The sequence below is a fragment of the Somniosus microcephalus genome, unplaced genomic scaffold, assembly GCF_052327205.1.
Source record: "Somniosus microcephalus isolate GS21.2 unplaced genomic scaffold, FLI_Smic_1.0 unresolved_chr9, whole genome shotgun sequence".
Taxonomy (NCBI): domain Eukaryota; kingdom Metazoa; phylum Chordata; class Chondrichthyes; order Squaliformes; family Somniosidae; genus Somniosus; species Somniosus microcephalus.
Window position 1 is genome coordinate 23,539 of NW_028225187.1, and position 12,422 is coordinate 35,960.

Below are 12,422 nucleotides of genomic sequence, written 5' to 3' on the forward strand. Positions count from 1 at the left end.
ATATTATGGGTCTATGATGTAGCCTCGCCCAGTCAATGGAGGTGCCTGATGGGCTGAATGACCTCCTTCTGTGCTGTATCATATTATGGGTCTATGATGCAGCCTCGCCTAGTCAATGGAGGTGCCTGATGGGCTGAATGACCTCCTGTGCTGTATCATATTATGGATCTATGATGCAGCCTCGCCCAGTCAATGGAGGTGCCTGATGGGCTGAATGACCTCCTGTGCTGTATCATATTATGGGTCTATGATGCAGCCTCGCCCAGTCAATGGAGGTGCCTGATGAGGCGATCTTGGCACCGAGATTTCAATCCACCAGCAAATCCCAAGAAGCAGATATTGAAACAATCCAATCTGCCTCCGGCGCTACAGTAATCGGTTACTAGGCACCAGAAGCAGCCTCATCGGTTCAATATTGGCCTACAATATAGGTGTTGATAGAAAGACAAAAGTTAACCCATTGCTGGAGATTTGCGATCTGCGATCAGGGAGCTAGGACAGGAAGCACACGAGGATCAGTTTTTTGGGAGGGACAGTGGAGGCCATGACATGGAAAAGAATGCCAGATGAGACTATATCGAATGCTGTGGGAAGGTGAATGATGGACAAGGAAGGGTTACACACCATGGTCACAGTCACAGAGATTGGAGTTTGTGACAGTTCGGGGCAGATTAGATTTACATCGAAACTGCAGCAGAGAAACAGTCCATTCGGCTCTAGTGGTCTATGCTGTGTTTATACTCCACGGGAGCCTCCTCCCACTCATTACATCTTGACACCGTGTCCACATATACGTTCGAGGGCGTTAGACTCGCGACACCAATATTAAATAACATTCAGAACGCCGGAGAACCCACCCTCCTGGAGTGGATTGAGCGAGTTTGTCGCACTCCCCTCACTTCAGAAAGAAATGAGCTCATTCACGTTGGACCTAAAAAGGATCGATCAGAGAATGTTCTAAATGGTTAGAAGTTAGGAACTGTGGATGGGCAGAGAGAACGCGGGGTCCACGTAACCTTAACCGCAGAGCGAGGCCGTTCAGGGGTGATGTTAGAAGTTAGGAACTGTGGATGGGCAGAGAGAACGAGGGGTCCACGTAACCTTAACCACAGAGCGAGGCCGTTCAGGGGTGATGTTAGAAGTTAGGAACTGTGGATGGGCAGAGAGAACGAGGGGCCCACGTAACCTTAACCGCAGAGCGAGGCCGTTCAGGGGTGATGTTAGAAGTTAGGAACTGTGGATGGGCAGAGAGAACTAGGGGTCCACGTAACCTTAACCGCAGAGCGAGGCCGTTCAGGGGTGATGTTAGAAGTTAGGAACTGTGGATGGGCAGAGAGAACGAGGGGTCCACGTAACCTTAACCGCAGAGCGAGGCCGTTCAGGGGTGATGTTAGAAGTTAGGAACTGTGGATGGGCAGAGAGAACGAGGGGTCCACGTAACCTTAACCACAGAGCGAGGCCGTTCAGGGGTGATGTTAGAAGTTAGGAACTGTGGATGGGCAGAGAGAACTAGGGGTCCACGTAACCTTAACCGCAGAGCGAGGCCGTTCAGGGGTGATGTTAGAAGTTAGGAACTGTGGATGGGCAGAGAGAACGAGGGGTCCACGTAACCTTAACCGCAGAGCGAGGCCGTTCAGGGGTGATGTTAGAAGTTAGGAACTGTGGATGAGCAGAGAGAACTAGGGGTCCACGTAACCTTAACCGCAGAGCGAGGCCGTTCAGGGGTGATGTTAGAAGTTAGGAACTGTGGATGGGCAGAGAGAACTAGAGGTCCACGTAACCTTAACCGCAGAGCGAGGCCGTTCAGGGGTGATGTTAGAAGTTAGGAACTGTGGATGGGCAGAGAGAACGAGGGGTCCACGTAACCTTAACCGCAGAGCGAGGCCGTTCAGGGGTGATGTTAGAAGTTAGGAACTGTGGATGGGCAGAGAGAACGAGGGGTCCACGTAACCTTAACCGCAGAGCGAGGCCGTTCAGGGGTGATGTTAGGAACTGTGGATGGGCAGAGAGAACTAGGGGTCCACGTAACCTTAACCGCAGAGCGAGGCCGTTCAGGGGTGATGTTAGAAGTTAGGAACTGTGGATGAGCGGAGAGAACTCTGGGTCCACGTAACCTTAACCGCAGAGCGAGGCCGTTCAGGGGTGATGTTAGAAGTTAGGAACTGTGGATGGGCAGAGAGAACGAGGGGTCCACGTAACCTTAACCGCAGAGCGAGGCCGTTCAGGGGTGATGTTAGAAGTTAGGAACTGTGGATGGGCAGAGAGAACTAGGGGTCCACGTAACCTTAACCGCAGAGCGAGGCCGTTCAGGGGTGATGTTACAAGTTAGGAACTGTGGATGAGCAGAGAGAACTAGGGGTCCACGTAACCTTAACCGCAGAGCGAGGCCGTTCAGGGGTGATGTTGGAAGTTAGGAACTGTGGATGGGCAGAGAGAACGAGGGGTCCACGTAACCTTAACCGCAGAGCGAGGCCGTTCAGGGGTGATGTTAGAAGTTAGGAACTGTGGATGGGCAGAGAGAACGAGGGGTCCACGTAACCTTAACCACAGAGCGAGGCCGTTCAGGGGTGATGTTAGAAGTTAGGAACTGTGGATGGGCAGAGAGAACGAGGGGTCCACGTAACCTTAACCGCAGAGCGAGGCCGTTCAGGGGTGATGTTAGAAGTTAGGAACTGTGGATGGGCAGAGAGAACGAGGGGTCCACGTAACCTTAACCGCAGAGCGAGGCCGTTCAGGGGTGATGTTAGAAGTTAGGAACTGTGGATGGGCAGAGAGAACGAGGGGTCCACGTAACCTTAACCGCAGAGCGAGGCCGTTCAGGGGTGATGTTAGAAGGTAGGAACTGTGGATGGGCAGAGAGAACGAGGGGTCCACGTAACCTTAACCGCAGAGCGAGGCCGTTCAGGGGTGATGTTACAAAGCATTTCTTCAGGCACCGTGTAGTGGAAATCTGGAACACTGGCCCTCAAGAAGCTGTTGAGGTTCGGTCAATTGAAAATGACAAACTGCCATTGATAGATTTGTGTTAGGCAATGGTATTTAGGGATATGGAACCAAGGAGGGGAGATGGAGTTAAGATACAGCTCAGCCATGATCGAATTGAATGGAGGAACAAGCTGGAGTGAATGAGTGGCCTACTCCTGTTCCGATGTTCCTGTGCCTCTATTTATAAAGCCAATGCTCCCATATACGTTTCTAAAAACCTTATCGTCCTGTCCTACCACCGTCAAAGATTTCTGTGTCTATAACCCCAAGTTTTACTGTTCCTGCAACCCCTTTAAATTGTACCAGTTGGTTTAAATTGCATCGCCTCATTCTTCCTTCCAAAATGCAGCATTTCACACTTCTCTGCATTAAATTTCACCGGCCATGTGTCTGCCCATTTCACCAGTGTCTCTATTTCCTCCTGAAGTCTTCTGCTGTCCTCCTCACGGTTTACGACTTTTCCGAGATTCGTGTCACCGACAAACTTTTAAACTATGCCCTGTATACCTAAGTCCATGTCACTGAAATAAATCAAAGAGCAGTGGTCCTAATCCCGCCCCCTGGGGACACTGTAAACTTCCCTCCAGTGTGAACAATATCGGTTCACAACTACTGTCTGTTTTCTGTCCCTTCACCAATTTAGTATCCACGCTGCCACTGCTCCTTTAATATCATTGGCTCCAATTTTGTTCACCAGTCTATTATGAGGTACTTTATCAAAGGCCTTCTGAAAGTCCAGAAACAGAACATCAACTGCACTACCTTCATCAACCCTCTCCTATTTCATCCATTGGCTCATTCAAGTCAGCCAGGTTAGATTTGCCTTTAAATAAAATCCATTTTGTCTGTCGCTAATAAACCCATGTTCTTCCAAGTGACGGTTAATTGTGTTTCGGAAATAACACCGATGTTAAGCTGAGTCGCCTGTAGTTATTTGGTTCATCGCGCTCTCCTTTTTTGAACAGTGAAGTAACGTTTGCAGCCCTCCCGTCCTCTGGCACCTTTCCCATATCGAAGGATTGGAAGATTGTGGCAGAGCGGGTGACATTTCTACTTTGAGCCCTGTCGACCGTTTTAGTACATCGTCCGAATCGATTTATATCCTGTCCAATTTCTCTACCACCTCCTCCTTTACTGTACGATTGGCAGCATCCTCTCCTTTAGTGAATACGGAGCCAAAGTGTTAATTTAGTACCTCAGCCATGTCCTCTGCTTCCACAAGATGATTGCCTTTTTGGTCAGTAATCGGCCCCACCTTTCCTTGGACTATTCTTTCACGCTTTATATGTTTATAAAAGGTGTTAGTGTTCCCTATTATGTTACCACTAATCATTTCTCATACATTCTCCTTGCCCCTCTGTTGCTTTTGTGTGTTTATTGCACTAGTGGCAGCGTTAGTGAAACAGCAAAGTACTGAATTTTACAAAGACTCAAACTGGTACTGAATTAACAATCACTTTTACATTTCCACAGTGGGGAAAGGAAAGGCTGCTGATTGATAGTTATAATGCACGGGCACACACACAAATGGAGAATTATGATTGTAAAACAGCAGTCAAATCCGCCAGTTGTATATTCATGGTGTTTTCTGAGATCCCAGAGGTTGGGTGATTGGGCAGAAGCGTGGCAGATGCAATATAACGTGGATAAATGCGAGGTTATCCACTTTGGTGTCAAAAACAGAAAGGCAGATTATTATCTGAATGGCAATAGATTGGGAGAAGGGGAAGTGCAACGAGACCTGGGTGTCCTTGTGCACCAGTCGCTGAAGGTAAGCATGCAGGTGTAGCAGGCGGTGAAGAAGGCAAATGGTATGTTGGCCTTCATAGCAAAAGGGTTTGAGTACAGGAGCAAGGATGTCCTGCTGCAGTTGTACAGGGCCTTGGTGAGACCACACCTTGAGTACTGTGTGCAGTTTTGGTCGCCTTATCTGAGGAAGGATGTTCTTACCATGGAAGGAGTTCAGTGAAGATTCACAAGGCTGATCCCTGGGATGGCAGGAATGACGTATGAGGAGAGATTGGGTCGATTGGGCTTATACTCGCTGGAGTTTAGAAGAATGAGGGGGGATCTCATCGAAACTTATAAAATTCTGACAGGTCTGGACAAATTAGATGCAGGTAGAATGTTCCTGATGGTCGGAGAGTCCAGAACCAGGGGTCATAGTCTAAGGATAAGGGGTAAGCCATTTAGGACAGAGATGAGGAAGAATTTCTTCACCCAGAGAGTGGTGAACCTGTGGAATTCTCTACCACAGAAGGCGGTTGAGGCCAAGTCTTTAAATATATTCAAGAAGGAGTTAGATATATTTCTTAGAGCTAAAGGTATCAATGGATATGGGGAGAAGGCAGGGACCGGGTACTGAATTTGGATGATCAGCCATGATCTCATTGAATGGCGGAGCAGGCTCGAGGGGCCGAATGGCCTACTCCTGCTCCTATCTTCTATGTTTCTATGTAAACGGAGCAGGCTTGGGGTTTGATGTGGTAGAAGGCGAACGAGATGAGAACGGAAATAATCTAGAGTAAGAAAAGGCCCAAAAATTAAACAGTCTGGAGCAGAACATCAATTCATCTTCTCTTATCATGGAGAAATCAAATATTTGACACACTGTGTTTGAAACAAAGCTTATTTATTCACTGAAATAACAACAGAAAATGCTGGAAATACTCAGCAGGCCAGGCAGGATCCATGGAGAGAGAAACAGAGTTAACGTTTCAGGTCTGGGACCCTTCATCAGAACTGGAAAAAGCTGGAGATGTAACAGATATTACTAAGGTAAGAGGCAGGAAAGTTATCCTGGGTGGATCTGAAACACGAAGGGTGGAAGTTCAGTTGGAATCCACGTGGAATAAGTTGGAACCGGAGACAGGTGCTGAGGAAAGAGATGTGGCTGTGAAACCGAGTCTTGGAAAATGTTGCAAATGGGGATGGCAAAATCATACAGCATGAAAAATGGGAGTAAGGGTTAAAGTCTGAAATTGTTGAACTCAATGTTGAGTCCAGAAGGCTGTAAAGTGCCGAATCGAAAGATGAGGTGCTGTTCCTCGAGCTTTATTTATTCACTATTTAAACAGAATATTAATCTCCAGCGCAGATACAGGAGTTATTAAGATCAGCAGAAACAAAACATGATTACTAGAATGAACATGGTTCAGTCCTCAATCTGATCACAGTAAATCATGTTCCATTCACTAATCTGGTCTTTTACCCAGCATTCCCCGCGGTGGACCACGTGCCGCACCCAGACTACAAGAGCCCAGCGCGCAGGCGCGGGAGGGGCCGGTATATTGAGCATGCGCAGTGCGTTACTGGAGATGGAGAGGAGCTGAAGCCGGGAGCGCGATGGTGCAGCGGGTAAAAATCGCGACGGAAGGAGTAATGGTAGGTGGGTGGGGAGGCTTCATAAACAACTCATGCAGGAGGCAAGCCCCCAATAATAAGCTGAAGATCCTGTGTTTGCAATTGTGGGGATTTCTTCCCCTTACAGGCCCAGGTTAACGGCAGCCATCTTTGTAAAGGAGAGCAGAAAGTTTCAGTGCGACGTCACCCTGTGCCTGAGATAAAGAGCCATCTTTGTAAAGGAGGGTGGAAAGTTTCAGTGCGACGTCACCCTATGCCTGAGACAAAGAGCCATCTTTGTAAAGGAGGGCGGAACGTTTCAGTGCGACGTCACCCTATGCCTGAGACAAAGAGCCATCTTTGTAAAGGAGGGTGGAAAGTTTCAGTGCAACGTCACCCTATGCCTGAGATAAAGAGCCTTGTGTCCAATGCGGGGAATAAAGGCCCACAGCCTCCCCGGGCCCTGAACAAGGGACTGGAGAAACTCGCTGCCCTGCGGATCAGACAATCAGCCGGCGCTAGTCCCGCCCCTCGGGCTCCCCGATTGGTTGGAGGACCCGCCGCCGGCTTGCTCGCTCCCTATTGGTCGGAAGCTGCCGTCAATCAGGGCGCGGGCCCGGGTGACGTGTCCCCGAGGAGATCACGGGCACCGTCCAAGTGCCGCCGCTTGGTCCGGGGCCTCGCAGACTCTCAGGTTTTTCTATTTCTCTCGATTCTCTCCCGATCCACCCCGCGCCATTCTCCACCCAATCGGAGCGGAGAAAACTCACTTTGCGTCACCGATCGCAACTCTGGACCCGACACCAAGGCCTTTCCCCAGAATGGCCCTGCGCCGACTCCGTCCGGCAGGATCCGAGTGCGCAGGCGCAGCTCCGAGTGGGGGAGGGGGGTTGGTCTCCTCTGGGCATGCGCTGTCATTACCCTTTGTGACCAGGAGGGGTCACTCTGCCGGAGTCGGCCCAAACCGCCGCTCCGAGTGCGCATGCGCGGGCTCTCGTCTGTCAATCAACCAACCGCCAGAAGAGGTCGCTGGTGAGACCAGTGAAGAAAGAAAGACTTGCATTTATATAGCGCCTTTCACCACCACCGGATGTCCCAAAGTACTTTACAGCCAATGAAGTACTTTTGAAGTGTAGTCACTGTTGTAATGTAGGAAATGCGGCAGTCAGTTAGCGCACAGCAAGCTCCCACAGACAGCAATGTGATAATGACCAGATAATCTATCATTTTTTTATGTTGATTGAGGGATAAACATTGGCTCGGACACTGGGGATAATTCCCCTGCTCTTTCCCACATTACAACAGTGACTACTTCATTGTAGTACTTCATTGGCTGTAAAGCACTTTAGGATATCTGGTGGCACTATACAAATGCAAGTCTTTCTTTCCTGAAATAATGCCATGGGATCTTTTACATCCACCTGAGAGAGCAAACAGGGCCTCAATTTAACATCCCATCCGAAAGACGGCACCTCCGACAGTGCCGCACTCCCTCAGCACTGCACTGCAGTGTCAGCCTGGATTTTTGTGCTTAAGTCTCTGGAGTGGGACTATGAACCCACAACTTTCTGACTCAGAGGCGAGAGTGCTACCCACTGAGCCACTGGCTGACACTAAAGAGCAAGCAGTTCTGACGAATGGTCATCGACCTGAAACGTTAACTCTGTTTCTCTCTCCACAGATGCTGCCTGACCTGTTGAGTATTTCCAGCATTTTCTGTTTTTATTAAAGAAACGAGGGAGTGATCGCTGACGGGAAGAATGTTGGGTCGTCCTGCGCATGCGCACCTCCCTGGCGGCTGAGGCGAAACACCGACTCGCCCCCACCTGAGCCGCTCACGCGTACCAGATGTTGCGGCTCCACATGCACGCCCGATGTTCCAACCGTGGGGTTTTGTGTGCTGAGCATGCGTGTTGTGGACCGATCGGGACGGGCGATTGTAGAGCAGGAGGGAGAGCGCGGGGGCCATGAGCACATGCGCGGGACTCCGAGTCAACAGAGTGGTTTCTGCAGAGCCGGGGCCTTGTGGGTATTACAGCCGCCATTACTGCTGATCCTTTCAACCAACCTGTGCAGCAGCTGGGGCCTGAAAATCAGCTTCACTGCCCCTAGGTTCGGAAAGGGGAAAATTAAACAACAGTTTGCCTCTGATCCTTTTCTGATCACAATTTACAGGATTATAGAAGTGGAGCAGTCACAGGCGGGAAGCTCAGACCAAACATCGCGTCAAGATCTGACAGAGTCGCTGGATTCATCAGGACCTGAATATCATCGACCTTTGCACATGGAAGGAGAGAGCAGGGATCGCAACGCAGACAAACCGCACACGTGTTCAGTGTGTGGACGCGGATTCAGCCGATCGCCTGACCTGGTGAGACACTTGCACCGTCACACCGGGGAGAAACCGGGTAAAGGTGGGGACAGCGGGAAGGGCTTCAGTTCCCCGTCTGCATTGAAAGTTCAACGGGGCAGTCACACCAGGGACAGTCTGTTCACCTGCTCCGTGTGTGGAAAGGGATTTGTTTGTTCATCCCACCTGCAAACACACCAGCGAGTTCACACTGAGGAGAGACCATTTCAATGTTCTGACTGTGGGAAGAGCTTTAAAAGCCCTCAGGATCAGAAGAGACACCAGCTTGTTCACACTGATGAGAGACCATTTCATTGTTCTGACTGTGGGAAGAGCTTTAAAAGCCCCGCGGAACTAAAGCTACACCAACTTGTCCACACTGATGAGAGACCATTTCAATGTTCTGACTGTGGGAAGAGCTTTAAAAGCCCCGCGGAACTAAAGCAACACCAACTTGTCCACACTGATGAGAGACCATTTCAATGTTCTGACTGTGGGAAGAGCTTTAAAAGCGCTCGGTATCTGAAGGGACACCAGCTTGTTCACACGCATGAGAGACCATTTCAATGTTCTGACTGTGGGAAGAGCTTTAAAAGCCCCAGGGAACTGAAGGGACACCAGGGAGTTCACACTGATGGGAGACCATTTCAGTGTCCTAACTGTGGGAAGAGCTTTAAAAGCCCCGGGGAACTAAAGCAACACCAACTTATTCACACTGACGAGAGACCCTTTAAATGTTCTGACTGTGGGAAGAGCTTTAAAAGCCCCCAGCAGCTGAAGGGACACTGGCTCCTACACACTGGGGAGAGGCCGTTCACCTGCTCCGTGTGTGGTAAGGGATTCACTAATTCATCCCACCTGCTGGTACATCAGCGAGTTCACACTGGGGAGACGCCGTTCACCTGCTCCGTGTGTGGGAAGGGATTCACTGATTCATCCCAACTGCTGCTACATCAGCGAGTTCACAGTGACGAGAGACCCTTTAAATGTTCTGACTGTGGGAAGAGCTTTAAAAGCTCCGGGGAGCTGAAGGGGCACCAGCGAGTTCACACTAACGAGAGACCCTTTAAATGTTCTGAGTGTGGGAAGAGTTTTAAAAGGTCCGGGGACCTCAAGCTACACCAACACCTACACACTGGGGAGAGGCCGTTCAGCTGCTCTGTGTGTGGGAAGGGATTCACTGATTCATCCAACCTGCTGGCACATCGGCGAGTTCACACTGGGGAGAGACCGTTCACTTGCTCCGTGTGTGGGAAGGGATTCAGTCACTCATCCAACCTGCTGACACATCAGCGAGTTCACACTGACGAGAGGCCCTTTAAATGTTCTGACTGTGGGAAGAGCTTTAAAAGCTACGGGGAGTTGAAGAGACACCAGCGACTTCACACTGATCATAGAACCTAACAGCACAGAAGGAGGTGATTCGGCCCATCGTGTCTTTGAAAGAGCTGTCCAATTTAGTCCCACACCCCAGCTTTATCCCCAGAACCCTGCAAACTAGTCCTCTTCAAGGACTCGTCTAATTACTGTTTGAAAGTTCCTGTGGAACCTGATTCCAGCATCCTTTCAGATGGTGCGTTCCAGATCTTAACAACCCTCTGTATGAAAACAATTCTCCTCATTTCCCCTCTAGTTCTTTTAGCAACTATTTTAAATCTGTGATCTTTGGTTACCGACCCACTTGCCAAAGTGAACAGTTTCTCCCTACTTGCTCGATCAAAACCCCTCATCATTTTGAACACCTCTATTAGGTCTCCTCTTAACCTTCTCTGCTCTAAGGGGAACAATCCCAGCTTCTCCAATCTCTCCACATAACTGAAGTCCCTCATCCCTGGTACCATCCTGGTCAACCTCCTCTGCACCCTCTCCAAGGCCTTGACATCCTTCCTAAAGTGTGGTGCCCAGAACTGTACACAAGACTCCAGCTGAGGCCTAAACCCTGCAGCTGTACAAAACCCTGGTTAGACCACACCTGGAGCACTGTGAGCAGTTCTGGGCACCACACCTTAGGAAGGATATATTGGCCTTGGAGGGAGTGCAGTGTAGGTTTACCAGAATGATACCTGGACTTCAAGGGTTAAGTTACGAGGAGGGATTACACAAACTAGGGTTGTATTCCCTGGAATTTAGAAAGTTAAGGGGTGATCTGATCGAAGTTTTCAGGATATTAAGGGGAACAGATAGGATAGATAGAGAAACTATCTCCGCTGGTTGGGGGTTCTAGGACTGGGGGCATAGTCTAAAAATTAGAGCCAGACCTTTCAGGAGTGAAATTAGGAAACACTTCTACACACAAAGGGTGGTAGAAGTTTGGAACTCTCTTCCGCAAACAGCAATTGATGCTCGATCAATTGTTAATTTTCAATCTGAGATTGATAGGTTTTTGTTAACCAAAGGTATTAAGGGATATGGGCCAAAGGCGGGTGTATGGAGTTAGGTCACAGATCAGCCATGATCTCATTGAATGGCGGAACAGGCTCGAGGGGCTGAATGGCCTCCTCCTGTCCTATGTTCCTAACTAGTGATTTGTAAAGGTTTAGTGTAACTTCCTTGTTTTTGTATTCAATGGCCCTATTGACAAAGCCAAGTAACCCATACACTTTCTGAACCGCCTCACCAACTTGCCGTGGCACTTTCAAAGACTTGTGAATATGGACCCCCAGGTCCCTCTGTTCTTGCGCCCCCTCAAAATAGTCCCATTTAGATTATACGGCCTCTCCCTGTTGTTTCTCCCAAAGTGCATCACTTCACACTTATCCTCATTTAATGTCATCTGCTTTGTGTCTGCTCATTTCACAGTCTGTCTCTGTCCTTCTGAAGTCTGCTACTACTACACTCACAAAACTTGGCAACATAGTAAATAGTATCATCCGTAAACTTTGAAATTGTTCACCTATACCCAAGTCCAGGTCATTTATATCTAACAAGAAAAGCAATGGTCCTAATTCTGACCCCTGGGGGAGCCCACTGCATACTTCCCTCCAGTCAGAAAAACATCCCTCAGCACTGCTCACTGCCTCCTCTCCCTTAGCCAATTATATACCCAAATTACCATCGGCCCTTTAATTCCCTCTGCTTCTATTTTCAGAGTAAGTCTGTTATGTGGTATTTTATCAAATGCCTTTTGAAAGTCCATATATACAACATCTGCTGCACTACCTTCATCAACCCTCTGTTACTTCATCAGAGAACTCAATCAGGTTAATCAGACACGATTTACCTTTAACAAATCCATCCTGGCTGCCCCTTATTAATCCATGCTTCTCCAAGTGAGAATTAATTTTGTCCTTGACAATGGTCTCTAGTCGTTCACCCACCACTGTAGGGGTCGCAAAATCTCCTCAGCCCCCGAAGATCGGGAAATATTAATCCACATCGTGGACGAAGACTTGTGTGATTTAAATTGTCTCTGGGTTGGACAATGTTTTAAAACATACTCAGAACCGCAAAAGGCTGCGTTAAAAAGCTCGTAAGCTAGGCAGCACTTGGACACTGGAATCAAAGAACTTTGTGAAAATCGCACACTTTAAGATTGTACATTTTATTAAAAGATGTACTCTTGAGTTTTGGCCTGTTTAAATTGCCCAGGGCATAAAAATGGCTGAACAGACCTCATGGAAACAGAATTTTAAAAGGCAGCAGAAAAGGACAGACAGGCTGTTAGCACATGAAAAGCTCAGCACTGCCCTGTAGTAAGTTTGAATGGAGCCCGAGCTGTCAGTCACCCTGTGGTATTGGGTGGGTC

At 48.8% G+C, this 12,422-nt stretch overlaps 1 protein-coding gene across 4 annotated transcripts in view; it reads left to right on the top strand.

Moving 5' to 3' along the window:
- LOC147084188 (uncharacterized) overlaps positions 1-12,422 on the top strand; it is a 39,131-nt gene that overhangs the window by 20,846 nt on the left and 5,863 nt on the right. For all 4 annotated transcript variants that reach the window (XM_085979449.1, XM_085979445.1, XM_085979447.1 and 1 more), the window contains one exon: positions 8,503-8,698. The gene's annotated coding sequence lies outside the window, so the exon portion shown is untranslated. The remainder of the gene's footprint in view (positions 1-8,502; positions 8,699-12,422) is intronic.